The following is a 14,631-nucleotide window of genomic DNA, read 5'->3' as shown; positions in this document are numbered from 1 at the left end:
TGTCCATTCCCTATATATCATCGCATCCGTTGAATAAAACTCTGGCCATATCTCTTGTCTCTTCTTATTGAGTTCCTGCAGTACATCCAAGTAGGCTTTGGTAGCTGGTAGAAGCAGGTCGAGGCGGAGGTCTTCGATGAAAAATTGCTCTCTTGCTAGTACATATGTAAGTCGGGATAATGTGTACTTTGACAGACACAGTGCTCTTTTGAGGAAGTTGGCTTTGACCTTTTCTATGTCTTCGAAGTTTTTTTCTTTAGGTGTGTCCAGATGGTTTCCAGTCCATATGTTATGATGGGAGCAATTTTTAAGCGAAACAGTGTGGTAGCTGTGGGCAAGGATAGTTGTCTTAGGTTCTTTATGCTATTAATTGCCGTCTTTGCTGCGATGGTTCGTTCTTTTATGTGAAGGTCATAGACATCTCCACTCGTCTGAAGTGTGATTCCTAAGTATTTGAAATGCGGTACGTTCTTCATCGGAATATTCATATACATGATGACGTCATTTGCTGATAGTCTGCCTCCTCTTCTGAATGTCATTTTTACCGTTTTGTTAATATTTATAGTAAGCTCATTCTTTTCTGCCCATGTGGTAAGTTTGCTGAAGGCTGTTCGAATATTTTCCAAGTTTTGTGATACAATGACCATGTCGTCTGCGTAAACGTAGATTTTCACATTTTCTGTGTCTATTTCTCTAGGTACTTCTGCGGTGGCAATTATGAAAAGTAGAGGACTCAAGGGATCGCCTTGTAGAACTCCATTTGTTTGATTCATAGGGTCTGTTGTGGATGCTCTATTGTCTATTATTATTTGATTGTTTGATAGGATATTTTGTATCAATCTTGTTACTTGGTTCTTTCCAACTATTCTTTCTAATTTCTCTATTATAAGTTTTCTATTTAACAAGTCAAAGGCTTTTGTGAAGTCTATAAATATTGCATGAAGTTTCCCTCTTGGCAGTTCCAACGCTGTTTCTATGTCTTTCTGCAAGCAACTTACTGCTTGGATTGTGGATTTCTGTTTGGTGAAACCAAATTGTTGTTCAGGGATTGCGTGAGATGTCATTTTGCTAACTCTTTTGGCCAGGAGGCCTGTCAGAATTTTCAGTGAAGAGCATTCCAGAGCTATCCCTCTGTAGGAGTTCGGGTCCCTGGAATCCCCTTTTCCTTTGTATAATACCTTCAATGTAGATATCCTCCATTTATCCGGGATTTTTCCTTGTCGCAGACATTCATTGAAGAGCTCTGTCCATGTTTTCGTGAGTTCTGGTGCTGTTTCTTTTAGATGCTCGTAAAAAATATCATCTGGTCCGCATGCTTTACCATTCTTTGAGTCGGTGATTTGTTTCCGTACTTCGTCTATTGAAAATGGAACCACTGACTCTACTTCTTCTTGGTCTTCTTTTCCTGGACGTGTTTCTCTGTCCTGAAGGACTTTCCTGAAGTGTTCTTCCCAAATTTCGAGTGGGAGGTCCCTAGGAAAATGGGGTTGCTTCGGCATTAAGACCTTGTACCATTTTTGTTCGGCTTGTTGGATGAGTTTCTTTTCTTCTTCTGCCTGATAGTTGTTTTTATGCTCGTTTAGTGTTCGTTTGTAGCATCTTCTGGCCTTATTATATTCCTCTAAGTCCTCTTGTGTTTGTGAGGTTCTTGCTTTATGAAGTGCTTTTAACGCGTCTTTTCTTGCCTTGTAGCACTCTTGGTTGAACCAAGGTTTTGCCCTCCTTTGTTTTCTATCTTTCTTTACTACAGCATGCATTAACTGTTCTTCGATTATGTTTAATGCTTCGTTTAATTTTCCTTCCTTGATTTCTCTCGATGCCAGGATCATCATTTCCATGTTTAGTTTGTCTTTATCGATTTCTCGCGATAGAATGTTTGTTTTCTTGCACGTTTTCCCTTGGAGCGTGTTTCCAACATTTATGACGGTATGTACTGGTAGATGTTTTCTTGCTGGAATGTCTCTTCGGATCTCCTGATAGGTCTTGTCGCTATTCGTGAATACTAAGTCAATAGTGCTGGTTCCATTTGGACTGAGGTAAGTTTTTTCTTTTCTGTCGTTCAGCAACGTTAGACCTTCCATTTCTAAGTGGCTAATCACGATATTCGTCTTTTGTGTTGGTGTATCTATCCTGCAATTTAAGTCTCCCATTATAATCATGGTATCTGTTTCTTTTGTCAAGCTAAGGGCGTAAGTAATCTCTTCTAGTATTTCATCTGCTTTGTATTCTGGTTGGAAATATACATTCATAACTGTACATAATTTGGTTTTTACTAACAGAATATTCTTTGAGTTGAGCAATATCTGAAAAGGGGACAGTTTTGGTTTTATCAACATAGTTATGCCTCCTGTAGGTCTTCCTCTTTCTCCTTGACTGGCATATGAGTGAATACAGTAGAAATTTTCTATACTCCATTGAGTTGTCAGGAACGTTTCTGTGAGTGATACTAAGTCGTATTCTTCAAATGTGTTTTCTGGTATCATGTTTACTGCGTTTTTCAAACCTTCTATATTCCACAATAGTGTCTTTATTGTGCCTCTTCCTCCTATATGTTTATAACTGAATGCCTGTTCTTTGTCTTGAGAAACGAAAAGGCCTAACGACGACTCCTTTCGGCCAGAATGTTGGGTCTTCTGTTATTTTGTGATGTTTAAAGTCTATTCCAACCTTGAAGGCTTTGTTTCTTCCCATAATACTTAGTTCTTCGGCTTCTATTTCACCATCTATTCCATTTTTTTGCAAGAACTCTTTCACTTTTACTAGAGTTGTAGAATTGTCTAACCTACCTATGTATAGCCATGCTCGTTTCACTGCAGCCTGCAGCTCGGCTCCTTCGTCAGGCGTTTCTTTCGACCCAATTGTAACCTTTTTCATCGCTGATGATGTATTTTTTCTTATTGCCTGAACATATGATATTTTGTTTTCCTTTCCCCTTTCTTCTTCTTCTGCTTCTTCTCTTTCTTCCTTTTCTTTTTCTTCAAGCTGTTTCCCCAAGTCATTCCATACTTTCCCTAGTTCTCCCGTTCTTATTACATTGAGTCTATCCTCTTTAGATTCTTCATTTTCTTTGTTCCTTTCTATTTTTGTGCATGCTTTAGTTGCTGCCAGTTGAAGTTGTGTGTCCAATAGTAGTTGCATTTTCTGCAACATATTTTCGTTAATCATGTTTATTTTTTCATTTAATACTTCACACATTTTAGTATTTGCGGTTGTAGCGTCTCTCATTTGCTTGATAAAATTCGTGTGTTCTGGCGGTGCTGAGTTGATTCCGTATGTTTCTAGCATATGACGGCAGTTGCTACACATCCAAAGCAAGGAGCCTTTCTTCCCTTTTAATGCATTAAATTCAGTGGTTGTTATATTTGTGCAATCTCTATGGTACCATTGATTGCATCCTCCATCGCATCCGACTGCATTGTCCGTGCTGTTGAAAGCTCTGTCACATTTCTTGCACGACGATCCATCTTCTTTTGTTTTGTTCATGTTTGGGGATTTATTTCACCTTTACTCCTTGATGAGATGCGTATATCAAAGCCGCGGGATTCACGTGTATTTACTTACTAACGTCGTTCTCGGATATTTTGTTTCTTTGACAAGATGGCGTCTACAAAATATACCTAGCGAATGACATCAAATTCACTCATAAATTCTATATCCGACTATTCCTAAGCTGGATTTCACACACTCACTAACTATAGCGATTAATGACACATTTATTTTTTGGGGGGGGGGGGGCCAACGCGAGCCGAGCAGGTGTTGGTTAGCGAAATGACGTCACAGTAGGAGCAAAGCAGCCGAGCCAAGAGCGCGCGAATCAGTAGGAATCTCATAATATCAGCAAACATTATAGTTTCTCAGAACTAACTGCAGATCAGACATAAAGATTACTGCTGTTATAAGATTGAAAAGGAGTACAGCATAGTAACTTTTCATTATTTCCATTACGAATAAGGCGTAAATGTAACGTGACGGCGCACTGACCAACGCTTGAAATTTATTAACATTTCCAAGTTCCTCTATTTAGTTTGAGGAAGGTTACGCGCTTTCAAATCTGTAAATATAAATATTTAGAGATATGAAATCTTTGTCATATTCAATCTTTACAGCAGAAATTCTGTGATGGAACTACCGTATGTTACATACGATATACTGACTCACTTCCGCAGGTATCGACTTTAAAGTTTAACACATATTATAACAGCAGCAGAAGTAAGTTCATATTCGAAACCATGCATAGGTAGTCCTGGAAAACCTACAACCTGTTTTCAAGTCATTGACCGGGTCAGGGATGTAATGAATGAACCATATACAGGCTATTATTACAATGGGGTCGCCACTCGCAAAGTGATTTATTAATGACAATGACTGATAAATGCTATGAAATGATAATGGAGAGTGTTGCTGGAATGAAAGATGACAGGGAAAACCGGAGTACCCGGAGAAAAACCTGTCCCGCCTCCGCTTTGACCAGCACAAATCTCACATGGAGTGACCGGGATTTGAACCACGATATACAGTGGTTGAAGCCGACGCCCTGCCGTCTGAGCCACGGAGTCCGCATAGACAGTCTACTTTTTAAAAATTAAACAATAAGAAAGAACAGGAAAAACACTTCATTAGAACACAGTCCTACCTGTGAGTTTAGATATCATGAAGTGGTTGCTTTCGAAGATGAAATCCACTGTCGTGCCTTTCGCCGATGAGCTGCTATGGATTTTTCAATTCTTGTCCGAATGTGCATTTGTCGTATGCATATAAATATGCTCGTTCTAACATACATTTTTAATATTTCTGGTGGTACAGCGGAGAATTTACTGCTAATTATTTGACACACTTTGCGTCTCAGTTCAGCACGTCCGTGAGTGTCCCTGAAAATTAACTCAAATTCCTTTACTTGGTTTACCATTGTAACGATGGAACGAGTAGACCTCCCCGAGATAACATTTCTATCCATCCCACAGGGGCTGTACCGGAAGAAACTGAGAGCATTTCCCCAGTGGGACTTCGCATTGACCTGTCATATTTTCTTTCACGGTCAGCGAGGTACCGAAATCCCTCTGCTGCACAATCAGGTGTCGCTGTAGATTGCTGTGAATCTTTTTTTTTTGTTGTTGTTGCTATTTGCTTTACGTCGCACCGACACAGATGGGTCCTATGGCGACGATGGGACAGGAAAGGCCTAGGAATAGGAATGAAGCGTACGTGGCCTTAATTAGGCCTAAGGTACAGCCCCAGCATGTGCCTGATGTGAAAATGGGAAACCACGGAAAACCATCTTCAAGGCTGCCAACAGTGGGGCTCGAAACCACTATCTCCCGAATACTGGATACTGGCCGCACTTAAGCGTCTGCAGCTTTCGAGCTCGGTCGGTGAATCATTTACGGCACAGTTTTCTATCGCAATGATACTGTACAATGAACACATAAATTTCATTCCAGCTACTATTACGCTGTTCACGCAACTAACGAAAACAAAATAAGTGCACCTTACTGCACGAAACACAGCAACTTAACAGAGATCTCACAGAAACGAACTACGACACACATACACTACGCAAAATACAATAGGCCACTATATAAACCAACAGCAATATACGGAAATAAATTACGTATAGTTATTACGTGGAAATCCTTTCTTTATAAGACAGACATATATAAACAACGAAATGAGATACACGTGCGGTTGTATGCTACACAGTCACGGTGCTCCTGTGATGACGTCACGAGCAGGACGAGGGAAAACTAACATCTACTGCGCAGCCAATCTGGGCCACCCGTGCGTTGGACACTGAGTCTAACCATCGTCGTCTTGGTCTCCCTCTACTCCTCCATAACAGAGTCCATTATTTTCTTAGTTAACCTATGCTCCTCCATTCGCCTCACACGGTACCACCATCGAAGCCGGTTAATGCGTACAGCTTCATCCATCGACTTCATTCCTAACTTAGCCTTTATCTCTTCATTCCGAGGACCCTCCTGCCACTGTTCCCACCTGTTTGTACCAGCAATCATTCTCGCTACTTTCATGTCTGTTACATCTAACTTATGAATAAGATATCCTGAGTCCATCCAGCTTTCGCTCCAGTAAAGCAAAGCTGGTCAGAAAACAGACCGATGTAAAGATAGTTTCGTCCGGGAGCTGACTTCCTGACAACAAAGGTGAAAGATTACAGCCTTTTCTAACCCCTGTAAGTACCTTGAACCAAGAACTCATTCTACCATCAATTTTTACTGCAGCCCAATTGTCAACATAAATTACTTTGATTGAATTAAATAATCCGCACTTAATCCCATAGTCACCTAGTACGGCGAACATCTTTTTCTCTCGGTACTCTGTCATATGCTTTATCTAGATCTACGAAACATAAATATAATCGTCTACCCCTCTCCTAGCATTCTTCAGTTGCCTGCCGCATACTGAAAATCTGATCCTGACGCCCCATTGTGGTCTGAAACCACACTGGTTTTCATCCAACTTCCTCTCAAGCACCAATCGCACCCTCCCTTCCACCCACTTCATCAAGCGTAATTTCATCAATATCACTGTCGTCCTCCCCATGAGCTTGGTTGTTCGCGACGTCACCAGGAAGATTTCCTTTTATGTTGTGAATATTTTCAAAATATTCCTTCCACCTGTCCAGTGATTCTCTGGAATGAATTATGAGTTCACCTGATTTACCGAAAACAGTATTCATTTCCTCTTTCTCCCCATTCCTATGATTCTTTATTGCTGTCCAGATAGGTTTCCATGCTGCTTGACCTAGCCTTTCCAAGTTATTACAAAAATCTTTGCTCTGTTTCTTTCATCAACGTACAATTCCCTGTCTGCATCGGCCCTTGTTTGGAGCCATTTCTGATGGGCCTTCTTTTGACGTTTACAAACTGCTTTCACTTCACAATTCCAGCACGAACTTGGCTTTTCCCCATCTTTACATACAGTTGTTCCTAGGCATTTCCTTGCTGTTACTACTACAGCATTCCTGTATGCCACCCATTCTCTTTCTATATCCTGAACCTGCTTACTGTCCATTTTTGGAATTGTTCGCTAATCATATCCATCTGCTTCTGTCAATTTGCTCCTCCTGGAGATTTTCTTCCCTTATTCGTCTGCAGACAGATTTCACTTTCTCTATCCTAGGCTTGGAGATACTTAGTTCACTACAGATCAGATAGTGGTCTGTATCAGCGGAAAATCCCCGGAAAGCTCGAACATTCGTAACATATTTCCTGAATTCGAAGTCGGTTAAGATATGGTCAATTATGGATCTGGTGCCCCGACTCTCCCATGTGTAGCGGTGAATAGCTTTATGCTTGAAGAATGTGTTCGTAACTGCCAAACCCATACTAGCACAGAAGTCCAGCAAACGATTCCCATTCCTATTAGCCTCCATTTCTTCCTTACTTTTACCAACCACCCTTTCGCATTCTTCAGTTTTATTTCCAACTCTCGCATGGAAATCGCCCTTTGACACTATCCTATCCTTGCCCTTCAACTTCATCCTCATCTGTGCCCTCACATGGTGAATTTACTGAGACAATTCTCGTCCTAATTTTTCCATCTGCCAAATCTACCCACATCATTAATTCATTTACTTGCCTAACAGAAAGTATTTTGCGAGCAATAGTATTCCTAATGAACAGTCCAACCCCACACTCTGCCCTTCCCTTTTTAACACCCGTCAAGTACACTTTTTAATAACCTACCTCTTCCTCGTTATCTACCTTTACCCGAATATCACTTACTACTAACACATCCAGATGTATCCTCTTTGCAGACTCAGTCAGTTCTACTATCTTTCTTCCATAAGCGCCATTAATTTTGATAACTCCTCTTCGAATTCCATTTCGTTCGCCAAGTTGCTTCGAAGAAGTCCCTCGCCTATCAAATGGGAGTGGAACTCCGTTACTCCCATAGGTCTGAGGCTTGCTTAAAACGTTCTGAGCGTGCTCGGTGAAAACTGTGTGAAGCAGGATGCTACCCTGCTTACACACAGTCCAAGTGAAGATCTCCCATCTGACGGGTTAGGGACCACGGTGGATTGTTTAGTCCTAGCCGCCTGAGCACAAGGAGAGCCATGACTCAGAATATGTTCGAGATGCCCACTCCCATTCCATAGCATCTGGTATCCCGACTCTCAGGACCACTTACTAGGCCACTCAACCGTTGCCCATGATTCGCGAACTAGAACGTGACTACAGTATCCCAGTTACTTAATCAGTAATACAATTCAACGAAAGCTGTAGTTTTACACATCTCTGCCTTTCTTCCTTTTAACTGTTTACTGGTACTGAAATCGTGAGGGAAACAGACTAAAATACAGTAAGTCCAAGTCAGAAGTCAAAATCCTGAAAATCATTCGCATTATTAATAAAATACCCATGTATTATTATTTTAGTTCATATTCGAAACCAAACACAATACGAGTGAGTGGTACAGAAAAGACTGAATCGATAGAAATTGCCTTTGTAATTTAATATGTAAAGCATTTAGTATGAACAGACCACGTTCAATAGATCACACAAGTAAAACCACATTTGTGCAGAAATTGGATGAATATATTTAGTTTACCTATTTAACGTGTTCAGAGACTCGAACTCACTCCTACTTAGATATGGACATATATTATTTTGTCAGTAATACAATTTTAATGAAAGCTGTAGTTTTCTATCGTTATATTTTTCCTCTTCGTGACTGAACATTGATAACTTTCAGAGAGATTTCTCATTAAATCATTCAAGATTTTTTATCATTAAAATCTGTTTCCTATCCTTGCGTCGCCGAAAACCTTCGATGTATTACTGCGACGTTAAACCACTAGCAAAACCAAAAAAAAAGTGAATTGGGAGACACAATTCCAAATAATATATGCCTTGGAGTTCATTTGATGAATCTATTGTGTTAAATGTATCAAACGCATGGTGAAGGAATACATATCACTTCCTGAAGCTATTAGTTAAACGCCCGCTCTCGTCATAGAACGATACCGTTTAAGAGCTGAATCGTCTGCCATCTACCGGGAACGACGCGTGATGCTACAATCAATATCGCCGTATGAGCCGGGATTATGACCAAGAGAACGTATTCTGTGGCCGTGTGCTTGAAGAAAGCCGACGAAGGACGACGTTTAATACAAAAATAAAGGATAAATAATTTTTTAAATTGTTTAACGTGTCGACGGATTGTTTATTTTAAAAATGACGAGTGAACAACCTGCCAAGGAAGCTGATGAAACAACATACATGTTAGAAGGGCAGATGTTGAATCAACAGGTAAATGATACATTCATTACTTCTCAACTTTCGTTAATACAAGACGTTTCCTACTGAAAATGTAATAGCAGTTAACGGGAGAATGTTTTCGTACTAAACGGTTATTGAATTGTTTAAATTTATGTTACAATATATGCTGTCAATTTAAATGATTAAGATTTAGCATGCTGGCCTAATATTTAACTCGGATATGAACTATCATTACATGTAGCCTATTTTGCAATTGTTGTGAGGTTATGTATTTTTGGAGGAAATCATCTTATTTCTATGTGCCATTAACAACTCTGTCAATACGTACAATGTTTCTAAGTTGCTGCGTGAGAAGTTGAGTGGTTTGAATCCACACTCTTCCCGGGAACTACGGTACCATATTTCTCGGCTTTAAAATAAATTAGATTCATACATAATTCCTGACTTCAGCTAGCCCTCCAAGGCCCTCATAGTATGAATTTAAATGAAATATTAGGTAGAAGAGGCACAAGTTTGTGTGCTTAAGACAATTTTCGGATCTATACCTCTCTTGCTTGACCAGAATAAACAATGCAAGTTATATATCGGCATGTTATATTCGTGCGTTGTTGCGTAGCCTTTGTCGAATAATACACCGAAGTCTATGTATAGCTATATTACTCTTTACGAAAAAGACATGTGATTGTTCTCTATATTATTTTATAACAGAGACAATGGGTACCATAATCATAATTTCTGTGTACTCATGTGTTTGCAGACCCGTGCTGTTCATGGCTGTCCAGTACTAGCCTATGTGCAATGACTGTTATCCGATTATTGGGGTGGAACTGGGGGTATGGGCTTGAAATAGCGCTGTTTCTCAACATTTGTCTGATAGGAATGTAGAATGGTGTGTCGAAAATCCATAGCGTGCTTGGGATTCTACCGTCTGCTGCCCCGAGTCATGGACCGACTCATTTAAACTTGGCCTCTTGGTCTTCTCAAGGTTTTTAAATGTATTGGCACGTGCGGCCATGGAGAGAGATTAGCATACTATATTAATGAATTTACCAGTTGTAACTGTAATAAGAGAACAGAGAAATGGAAACATTCTCGTACAAGATTTTATTGATGCTTGTTGTTTTAAGGGGCCTAACATCGAAGGTCATCGGCCCCAAGATTTTATTAGTATAGCTTATATCCAGAAGTAGGCCTTTATATTGGAACAGTCGCGAACACAGTGAACGAACGTCTGTCATGTTTCGGAGCACTAGGATATTGTTTGAAGTATAATGAAAATGAAATGGGTATATATATGTATGTATGTATGTATGTATGTATGTATGTATGTATGTATGTATGTATGTATGTATGTATGTATGTATGTATGTATGTATGTATGTATGTATGTATGTATGTATGTATGTATGTATGTATGTATGGGCTGCCTGGCCGTGGCGGTAAAGGCGTTCTCGGTTCACCCGGAAGGACCTGGTTGGATTCCCCGCCAGTTGAAAAATTTGAGAAACGAGATTCCCACTTCCTGAGGTGCATATGGTTCTAAGGTTCACTCAGCCTACACGAAAAACAAATACCAGGTTAATTCCTGGGAGAAAGGCGGCCGAGCAGAGAGCTAACCATTCTACCCCATCAAGTGCCGAGGTTACGGATAGTGGAAGCCTTTACATTCCACGACTCCCAAGGCCTTCATGGCATGTACGGAGATGACTTTGCTTTTTGTGTGTGTGTGTGTGTGTGTGTGTGTGTGTGTGTGTGTGTGTGTGTGTGTGTGTATGTATGTATGTATGTAGCTTCTTAAATCCTCTCCCATGGTAGCAATCGTGACTCGGCCAGGGGTGAGTAGTCCTGCATGAATCAGAATAGTAGATGGACTACAATACGAAAGTAATTAATGTTTTAACATGAGGAAAGCAAAATATTCCTAGGCACATTGTGTAAAATTCAGCGTCGCTACAAAACGACGAATAATGTATAGGCTACTTTCACGTTATGTGATCCATGATATGCCTACAACTCAGTAAGACCATACTTCTCCACAAGGGCTCACAGCTATCGAAGGTATGTATAAAATCATTGAGATTCGATACTGAATCCGCCATTGGTTCACTTACTTGAACGAAGCTTCGCCTTTCTTCATTTGAGATTTCCCTTCGTCAACTCTTATTCTAACTACTGATCATGCTATTGAATTTCCAAGCTCGAGGGTGTCGCAATTTTGCTTCTTAATGAATGTAACAAAACCTTTTCTGTCTGTCAAACACACAGCAATTACAATATAAATTATAACACTATAATCATACCTGTAAAAATACACACTATTATACAAAGAATGACATGTTTCGTTCTACAAGAACATCCTCAGATTCTATCAAATCACTTAAAACATGCTTATATATGTACAGTATTGTTTACGTTGCTTACGTTGTGTACGTACGTATATAAGCATGTTGTAACTGATATGACAGAATCTGAGGATGTTCTTGTAGAACGAAAAACGTCATTCTTTGTATATTAGTGTGCATTTTCACGGGAATGTTTATAGTGTTATAATTTATATTGTAATTGCTGTGTGTTTGACAGACTGAAAGTTCTTTTGTTTCATTTAACTAAGTCGACACTGAATGGCTTCATTCTTAACCCAAAAAAATACGATCTTTATTTTCTCTAAATCGATATTATCATTCAATAAGATGTTGGAGATGTTCTTTCGACCCACATTCTCACCTTACTGCCAGCTTCTTCTGAACATTTCCACTAATGCTTACGTGAAGAAGGTCGATACAAAAATGTTATTAAGTACTAGAGTACCTATTAAAAAATAAATATTCCTGTAGGATTTGTCACAGACTTCTACTTTGCGACGAAGGAAGGCCATTACACGGTCACATCGAAGCAAGTACAGTAGGGAAAGGAATATGAGAGCCGGGCTGATTGGCTCAGACCGTTGAGGCGCTGGCCGTCTGGCCAACTTGGTAGGTTCGATCCTGGCTCAGTCCGTTGGTATTTGAAGGTGCTCTGATACGTCAGCCTCGTGTTGGTAGATTTACTGGCCCTTAAAATAACTCCTGCGGGACTAAATTGTGGCATCTCGGCGTCTCCGAGAGATAGTAAAAGTAGTTAGTGGGACGTAAAACAAATAACGTTATTATTATTATTATTATTATAGAATATGACAACTAGAAATAATTTCGACTGTAGCTGAACCTTGAACAAACAAAAAAAGAGCCTCCAACTAAGGTTTTACAGCAAGTTATAGTGACAGAGTTAAACTGTGTGTGGAGTTAAAGGCTACATTAGGCCTACACGTTCCTGAATGCGGGTGAAAGAGTGCTGTGACGAAGTTGAACGAATATAGGGCCTACCAGAAGTCGCATGTCAAACACGTATCCTTAGCGAAGAGGAAGGATGGTTAAGGAAAACGCCACAAGTGCGAAAATTGACACAACAAAAGGAACCAAAACCAGGATACGAAATCCTACCGCAGCCACGATTGGAAAAATTTCCTGTCATCAAGAGGATGTGACATGAAGTAAATAAACACAATGGGGTTGGCATCGAACTACGTCTGTTGGGAAAATAACATGATAATAATAACAATACGGCCTGAGCAAGCGTGTATAAGCATTTTAACCTGATGCCATTTAGGCCGCTTGCGCGTCAATGTCGATGTTAAGTTTTACTCTTATCAGATGTCAGAGTAAACCAGATCTCTCTTCGGTGCTCTGTGGCTGAGATTTAATGAATTTTGATAGGTGAACACCAAGTGTGTTTATATGGCTACATTGTGTAACGCGGAGTGCTGCATGCATTTTTTTTTTTTTCCACCCTTCAAAAATACGACTGCCTCTGCCATGTTTGAAACTGCGATATTGGGATCTAGAGACCGGTACTATACCACTGATCCATAGAGTGAGATGAGAAGAACACAGGGCCTCTCACAAACCCAGACCGTCCAGCGCCGTTTCAGCTGTACGAGAGGCGCGCGCTTAGTGCTTGAGCGTGCACGTGTTCGACCTAGCATCAACAGCATGTCTGAATCTCAGCCGTTAACATGGTGAGACAGTTATCATAGCAACACCGTATTTTCGTATGTAAAATTCATTTTAAGTACGAGTCGGCTCGACGGGTACGCGATGCATTTGTTCAGCAATTTCCTGGTGAAGTGTCACCTTCACGAGCACAGATTAACGTAATAAATATAATAGGGGTTCGTTGTCTGTAATGTCATTTATTTTGCCAAATTTTGACATATTCATCCGTTTCAGTTCAATTCAAGATCGTATCAGTAGTTTTTAGCTTTCGTGTCTGTTTGTTTGTCCGTTTGTCTGTTTGTTTCTCTGTTTATTCCACCATCGAGGGTGAATAGGGCTCGACCAAACTTCATATTCAGAGTCTATTCATCCAGGAACAGGTATCGATATGCATATCATTTAAAAATCACTGAATGGACTGGGGGTTTATACGAAGACAGAAGAGGATTTTGTTTTTTTCTTTCACTATTGATTACATCTCGACCAAACATCATACTCATCCAAGGGCAGGTTTTGATTTGCATATAATTTAAAAATCACTCAATAGACTGGGGTTTTATAGGAAGAGTAGAAGAGGTTTTTTTTCAATTTTCTCTTACACTATCGATTACATCTTGACCAAACTTCATATTTAGAGTCTACTCATCCAGGAGCAGGTTCCGATATGCATATCATTTAAAAATCACTGAAGAGACTGGGAGTTTATGGGTGTAAGAGAAGCTTTTTTTTTTTCAATTTTCTCTTATACTATTGATTATATGAAAAATCTGAAGACTATATATGAAACGGCTGTTCATTTTAAATAATTTTTGTTATCTACATAATTTCGCTTACTCTTCAAATGACGGAGAAAATTATTACTTTCCGCGGGCTTCATGCTCTGCACCCTGTGCCTGACACCCTCGCAGAAGTACAATTATTTGAAGGATCCCTAACATGAGAAAATTGGAGAATGCATAATATTTCGCTCGGCTTGAAAATTAACCCCACGTAATGTATTTGAACACCGAGGTGACATGAGGTAGAGCTTTTCTCTTTGGTGTCTGTCTGTCTGTCTGTCTGTCTGTCTGTCTGTCTGTCTGTCTGTCTGTCTGTCTGTCTGTTCTTAAAAGTGGGAAACTGCTGGAGTTATTTCAACCAAGGTACATATTTTGGATTCTCCTCACTCAGGATTGTGTTATCAGGTGCATATGATGTCATGGTTATCACATGGAGTTGGTATTTATAGAAAGATAATTCTCAAATATTTTCTTTGACATTAGGTCTATCAAAAGACTGTATACAATAAACGTTTGAGAATTTGTTATTTCCCTTCCTTTATGTCATGCACGTATTTATCGTACGACGCATAATAACGGAGA

This window comes from Anabrus simplex, chromosome 2 (genome assembly GCF_040414725.1).
Source record: "Anabrus simplex isolate iqAnaSimp1 chromosome 2, ASM4041472v1, whole genome shotgun sequence".
Lineage (NCBI taxonomy): Eukaryota > Metazoa > Arthropoda > Insecta > Orthoptera > Tettigoniidae > Anabrus > Anabrus simplex.
This window is presented reverse-complemented; position numbering follows the sequence as displayed.